This window comes from Trichechus manatus, unplaced genomic scaffold (genome assembly GCF_000243295.1).
Source record: "Trichechus manatus latirostris isolate Lorelei unplaced genomic scaffold, TriManLat1.0 scaffold00404, whole genome shotgun sequence".
Classification (NCBI taxonomy): domain Eukaryota; kingdom Metazoa; phylum Chordata; class Mammalia; order Sirenia; family Trichechidae; genus Trichechus; species Trichechus manatus.
Window position 1 is genome coordinate 56,519 of NW_004444340.1, and position 6,792 is coordinate 63,310.

Genomic DNA, 6,792 nt, shown 5'->3' on the forward strand with positions numbered 1-6,792 from the left:
ATCTTTCAGCTAGTAGTCAAGCGCTTAACTGTTTGCATCACTCAGGGATTCCCAGTTCAGAATATATCTTGGTATTTCTGACTAATTCTTGTATTTCTGTCCTTTAAAATGAACATTTTTCTTTTCATAGCACTTATTTTGTCTTACCTTATTTTGTTAGCAATTGTTAGCTGGTCTTTCAAAGAGTTACAATGAATCCAATAGTAACTGAGTAGTTTGTGATTCCGCAAATTTTCTTTAATTTCTTCTGAAGACTTTTTAACAGGTGCCTCTGAAGCCCCTTTTACAAACTGTTAACATGTTCAAGTGATTTCCAGCATTAGTCCTAGCTTCTTTTACTTGGTATCTTAATACAGTTTTTCCCCCTAAAGACCTACAATGATTTCAATGTTGTTTATAATCTTAGTGAATTAGTGTAACTTGTTTTGTATATCTTTTCTTCAATTAAAGTGGTAAAATTGTGAAACTTTTCATTCAAAAAAGCACAAAATTCACTACTGTACTGCTCAAAAAAATGCTAAAAACTGAGCTTATAACACATAAAGTAGGAAGCAATATTCATATGACAAAGAATTATATTTGCTAGCTGTTAACATACTTGAGGATAAAGTTTGGGGTAGTCACTAGACTGCATAGATCAGATTTTGAAAACAGGGGCTTTCTTATTTATATTTAGTACCTAGCATAATGGTGCAGTAGTACCTCGACAGAGAACTGCCAGAAATTCAAGCTGGATTCAGAAGAGGACATGGAACAAGGGATATCATTACTGATGTCAGATGGATCTTGGCTGAAAGCAAAGAATACCAGAAAGATGATTACCTATGTTTTATTGACTATGCAAAGCATTTAACTGTGTGGATCATAAGAAATTACGCCTAACATTTTGGAGAATGGGAATTCCAGAACACTTAATTGTGCTCATGTAGAACCTGTACACAGAACAACGGGCAGCTTCTCTAACAGAACAATGCGATACTGCGTGGTTTAAAATTAGGAAGGGTGTGTGTCAGGGTTGTATCCTTAAGTTCACCATACTTATTCAATCTGTATGCTGAGCAAGTAATACGAGAAGCTGGACCATATGAAGAAGAACGGAGCATCAGGATTAGAGGAAGACTAATTAACAACCTACAATATGCAGATGACACAACCTTTCATGCTGAAAGTGAAGAGGACTTGAAGCACTTAGTGATAAAGATCAAAGAGTACAGCCTTCAGTATGGATTACACCTTAACAGAAAGAAAACAAAAATCCTCACAACTGGACCAATAAGCAACATCATGATAGGTGGAGAAAAGACTGAAGTTGTCAAGGATTTCATTTTATTTGGATCCACAATCAACACTCATGGAAGCAGCAGTAAAGGAATCAAAGGACATATTGTACTGGGCAAATCTGCTGCAAAAGACCTCTTTCAAGTGTTAAAAAGCAGAGATGTCACTTTGAGGACTAAGGTGTGCATGACCCAAGCCATGGTGTTTTCAATCACCTCATATGCATGAGAAAGCTGGTCAATGAATAAGGAAGACCGAAGACAAACTGATGAATTTGAATTATGGTGTTGGTGAAGAATATTGAATATAACATGGACTGCTGGAAGAAGGAACAAATCTGTCTTGGAAAAAGTACAGCCAGAATGCTCCTTAGAAGGGAGGATGGCGAGACTTCATTTTAGGGACTTTGAACATGTTATCAGGAGGGACCAGTCCCTGGAGAGGGACATCATGCTTGGTAAAGCAGAGGGTCAGTGAAAAAGAGGAAGACCCTCAATGAGATGGATTGACACCGTGGCTGCAACAACGGGCTGAAACATAGCAATGGTTGTAAGAATGGAGACGGGCCAGAGAGTGTTTCTTTCTGTTGTACATAGGGTCTCTGTGAGTCAGAACTGACTGGATGGCACCTAACAACAACCTAACATAGTAAATGTTTCCTGAACTGTTGAACTGAACATAGAGTTAATAATTTTCTCCTGTGAAATGGATGTTTGCCTAGAAATTACTGTTTATGTTTTCTGACTGAAAGGCTTACTATCATTTTCATATTTCATATTATAAAATAATGCAAGTTTATTTAATTTTTTTTGCAAACAACACTTAAGCAATTTTTTATAATTCACATTCCTAACTGACATTTTATCAGGTATTCTGCTCTTTACAATTAAACCATGCCATTTTATAATTAATGTTCTCCCTTGATTACTTTTATCATTTCTTATAAAGCGTTAGGTTAAAAAACAAAAAAAAAACCTCAGTTGATATTGAGTCGATCCTACTCATGACAATCCCATGTACTGCAGAGTAGAACTGCTCCATAGGGTTTTCAAGGTTGTGATCTTTCAGAAGCAGATCACCAGGCTTTTCTTCCCAGGTGACTCTGGATGGGTTCAAATCACCAGTCTTTTGGTTAAGAGTTGAGTGCTTAACTGCTTGCACCATCCAGGACTCCTTAAGCCTTAGGAGCCCTGGTGATTCAATGGTTAAGTGCTCGGCTGCTAATGGAAAGACTGGCAATTCAAGCCAACAAGCCACTCTGCCAGAGAAAAGACCTGGTGATCTGGTTCTGTGAAGATTGCAGCCTAGGAAACCCTATGGGGCAGCTCTACTTTGTCATATAGGGTCGCTATGAGTCAGAATTCACTCAATGGCAAACAACAACAGGTATCTATTAACCCCAGTTAATTTACTTACTCATTTTATCCATCTTACTTATTCTTGGTTTATATTAAACTGTCTAATGGTAACTTAGTATTCTCTTTTCATCTTAGGTTTTATATTTTACAGAGGTATACTATTATATGCTTTTGTAAAATCCAAAACCACTCTATTTTCAGCAACTCAAAGAAAATTGTAAATATAAGCTAACTTATTTTAATAATTTATGTTTGGTTAGTTAAGACTTGATGAGAAGGGATATGATTTTCAGATTTTGTTAAAATTCACTCTGAAGTTTCCCACAGGAGTTCAGTGATTAGGCTGTATTTTGATAGTCTGTTTACTCATTTGTTTTAATTTCAGACTGTGCACTGGTATAAGGCAGTGATCATGCCTCACCCAGTGCCTGGCAAGTAAAAAGAGTTCAATCCAGTTTGATTAATGAATGAGTAATGGAATGTGTGGAAATGAAATGGAATTTCAATGCAGCCACACAAGACAACTTTGCTTAGGTACTTGACTCTTGCCTATCTCTGTGACAGATGAACTGATGATTGGATTGTACATTTCTCAAATAAGAACAGCAAATACAGTAAGCCATTAATTTGGTGTTCATTAATTTGAAGTTCCAGATAATTCGATCTTGGCTTACCTGAAATTTACCTCTGCAGGATTAATGAAGAATGATTTGTTAAACAAATTACAATAGACTTAAAATCATTGACTCTCTAATGGGCAAATGGTTAGAGCAATGATGCTTAACATTTTAAAGGCATTTACAGTAACTAATTGGATGCAAATGCAGGTCTTCATAAAGAAGGTTCATCCGTTTAGTAAAATAAGCCAAAGAACAGACCTCTATTTAGAAATGCTTGCTATTGTATTCTATAAATATGTAGAGAGACTTCTATCCAAAACTAACCAAGTACTGTGAATAACACTAAAGAAGACTACAGAGAATCTGTCCTGAGGATGTTTAGCATCCAGTTGGATTCTAATATATGAAAAAATTTCAGAACAATGTAAGGCAAAAAACATTATTAAGAATATAGATTAAAAATAACGTGAACGGCAGAAAAGTGATAAAACCCCTCTATAATAATCACCATAATTTCTCACAAGAAATAAAAATTTCATTTCATTTTTTGATAAGGAAAAACTGTTTTATAATTCCCCTTTTCAGCAGTTTTCCAACTTCCCCCTCCCTTGTCCCCTTCCCCTATTACAATCAGTGCGTCAACTTACATGAGAACCTTCTCCAAGGACTTTTTTTTTTCAAGGATTCAGCTTCATTTTCTGGCTACCAAACCATATGTGGCGCACTTCTTAGGAAAGCGATCTAGCTTTTCCTTCGCCGGACCCAAATTAATAAACTCCGGAACCTGTCCCTCGAGTTGATCGGGCTCCTAAAAAACGCTGGAGGCACTTTCTCTTGACCCGCTGGGAAAAGCCTTTTGGGAACACGCGGCTATCGGGGCGAGTCGGCCGCAGGGGCTTCTGGGGCTTGTGGTCTCCGGTACTTTCTCCCTCCCCACTTCCCTCTGAGGGTAAAACGCCTTGGGCGCTGGATTCTCCTGTTCTGTTGCCTACCTGCCCTGGCTCTGCGATCCCTGTCGCTTTGGGGCATGGCGAAGAGCCCCTTCGCCTCTGATTCCAATGGCTCCCCTCTTAGGGTGCCCTCCCAACTTTGCAAGAGCCCTGAAGGTAGGTGGGAAGGGTCCCTGCATAGCCTTCCAGTTCGCCTCCCCTCCCCCACGGCTGGGCCTACTTCTCAGCCTGTGGAGGCTACGGATGCCTTACAGGTGTTCTGGGCTTGGAGCGGAGTTACACCATTTGCGGTGATGTGTGGCGCTCCGCGCACCGTTGAGGGTGTATATTTACTTAATCGGTTAGATTGCATCTGCCCTGGAGTTTTTAAAAGCATCGGCCCATACGTCTGTGGGTTTCTCTGATATGTTCTATGCTTCTGGGAATGTTCAAACCTGATTTACCACTACCATGGTTCCTCACGCATCCTGAGAATGAGAGGCCATTGTTTCAAGGCCATTGGTGGAGCTGGCAAATCCATTCATTGAACAGATCTTTTTATTGAACACTTACTATATTAAAGTGATAAGTATTGTAGTTATCGAAAATGGACAGACTCACCGGCTTGTGCTAACGATGGGAATATATAGATACATGAGAAATATTCTCGGTAAAGGGTGAAATTGCATAAAAACGATCAGATAATATGTTGTGGGTCATGGTGGGGGCAGACAGGCTTCATGAGGAGGTGGCATTTTAGGAAGGGTAAGTACTGGGCATTTTGGAAATAGGGGCAGGAATGGCCAATACGTTAGAAACGAAGGGGTTAGTAAAAGTAAAGGCAGAAGCCAGGCATGTATGGAGATAACATAATTTTAATGTGTCTGGGAGTATCTGAAGCAAAATGGTGGAAGTAAATCTGGTATAATAGCTTGGACTGGATTATGAAGGACTTGAACAACTTCATAGTTTGGAATTGCAGAGACATAATTTGGCCTTGAATTCCCTCATGATCCACAGATAACAAAAAAATGCACTGTTGTTTAATTTTCACAAAATGCACATAGTGTAGGAAAAACGCATAGTAACGTGAAACTGTTCATGGGCAGGATATATTTTTCAAAAGAAATATTTGTGTCAACATAATTGCACACATATTGATCACTTTCTGAGGCTCGTTTGTATTGCTTTTTTTTCTATTTTAAATCGGGAGATTTACAGTGTATAATGTGGCTGCAATAAGAGTGAGTCGCATGGCAGATTTGTGAGTTGCTATCTATTATTCTGCTTGTTTTTATTTGGGAAGACTTTGTTTGAGAGGGGTTTTAGATCAAGTGGAATAAAGTACATGTATAATCTGAGCATGTATAATCTGCGTGACTGTTTCACAGCAGAGCAATGGACCACAAATGACAAAATTCAGATGTAAAATTTGAGGATGAAGGTCAGGAGCAGAAATGAATAATTCTGAGTGTGGTTTTTATTCTTTTTCATGAATGACGGGGAATATGGCTTTCCAAAAAACCAATATTTTGGAGTCTTTGGTTAAGAGCTTGGCTGCTAACCAAAAGGTTGGCAGTTAGAATTCACCAGCCACTCCTTGGAAACTCTATGGGGCAGTTCTACTCTGCCCTATAAGGTCGCTATGTGTCGAAATCTGTTCGATGACAACGGGTTTGTTTTGGTTTGGTTTTTTGTTAAAACTTAGAAAATGGTGGGAGAGACAGGCGGCGACCAGTGGACGTATGAAACTCAGGGTGAAAGGCAGGCTGGCGCCGCCATCAATGCGTGGGACGCTGGCTCGCTTGCTCCCTCCCTCCCTCCCTCCGACGCTAGTGAATTATGAACGCATCAGAGATGTTGGTCCGGACAGGGCGGCCTCCTAGGGGCTGCTGCGCTGTGGGGCCGTGGTGCGATACCACACCCAGGAGAGGTGGCAGAAGCACTACAACAACCTCCCAACAGGCCCTCTGGACAAATACAGGATTCAAGCAATCGACACCTCCCACTTGTGTATAGTGAACGTTGGATTTGATCACATGTAGAGCCTACAGCTTATTGAAAAAATAAATTTATGCAAGTATCGTTATATCGAGGATGACTGTTTAGAGAGGCTTGGTCAATTTGAAAATTTATGGAAAAGTATCCTGGAAATGGAAATTTCTTGTGGGAATATCACAGAGACATCATTGCTTTGCATCACTTAAGAAATCTCAAATATTTGTTGTTATGTGATCTTCCTGGAGTAAGACAAAAGAAAAGATTGTCCAAGCCTTTCAGATATCACTGCCTTCTCTGAAGCTAAAATTAGACTTGAAGTAAATAATAATAATCAACAAGTGTCTTATTTCATTGTAAAGAATTATTTGAAATTGTTGATTCTAAACAACAGCAAACATATCATTGTTAATAGAACTATAAGGATTCAGGTCATGACATTTTAGAAGTGGAAACGGCAAGCTGAATCCATATGTAGAAAATAATCAGATGTGACTCACTATAGTTACTACGTTGGAAGTGAGAATTTATGTACGTTAAATAATTTTAAGAAAAATGCACAGCAGGTTGCATTTAAATTCTAGTATATTCCTTGTATAATAATAATAA

General features: G+C 39.0%; 1 pseudogene; it reads left to right on the forward strand.

The window, feature by feature from the left end:
- Positions 1-5,930: 5,930 nt before the first annotated feature.
- Positions 5,931-6,507, forward strand: LOC101362009 (ATP synthase subunit s, mitochondrial pseudogene; annotated as a pseudogene).
- The last annotated feature ends 285 nt before the right edge of the window (positions 6,508-6,792 follow it).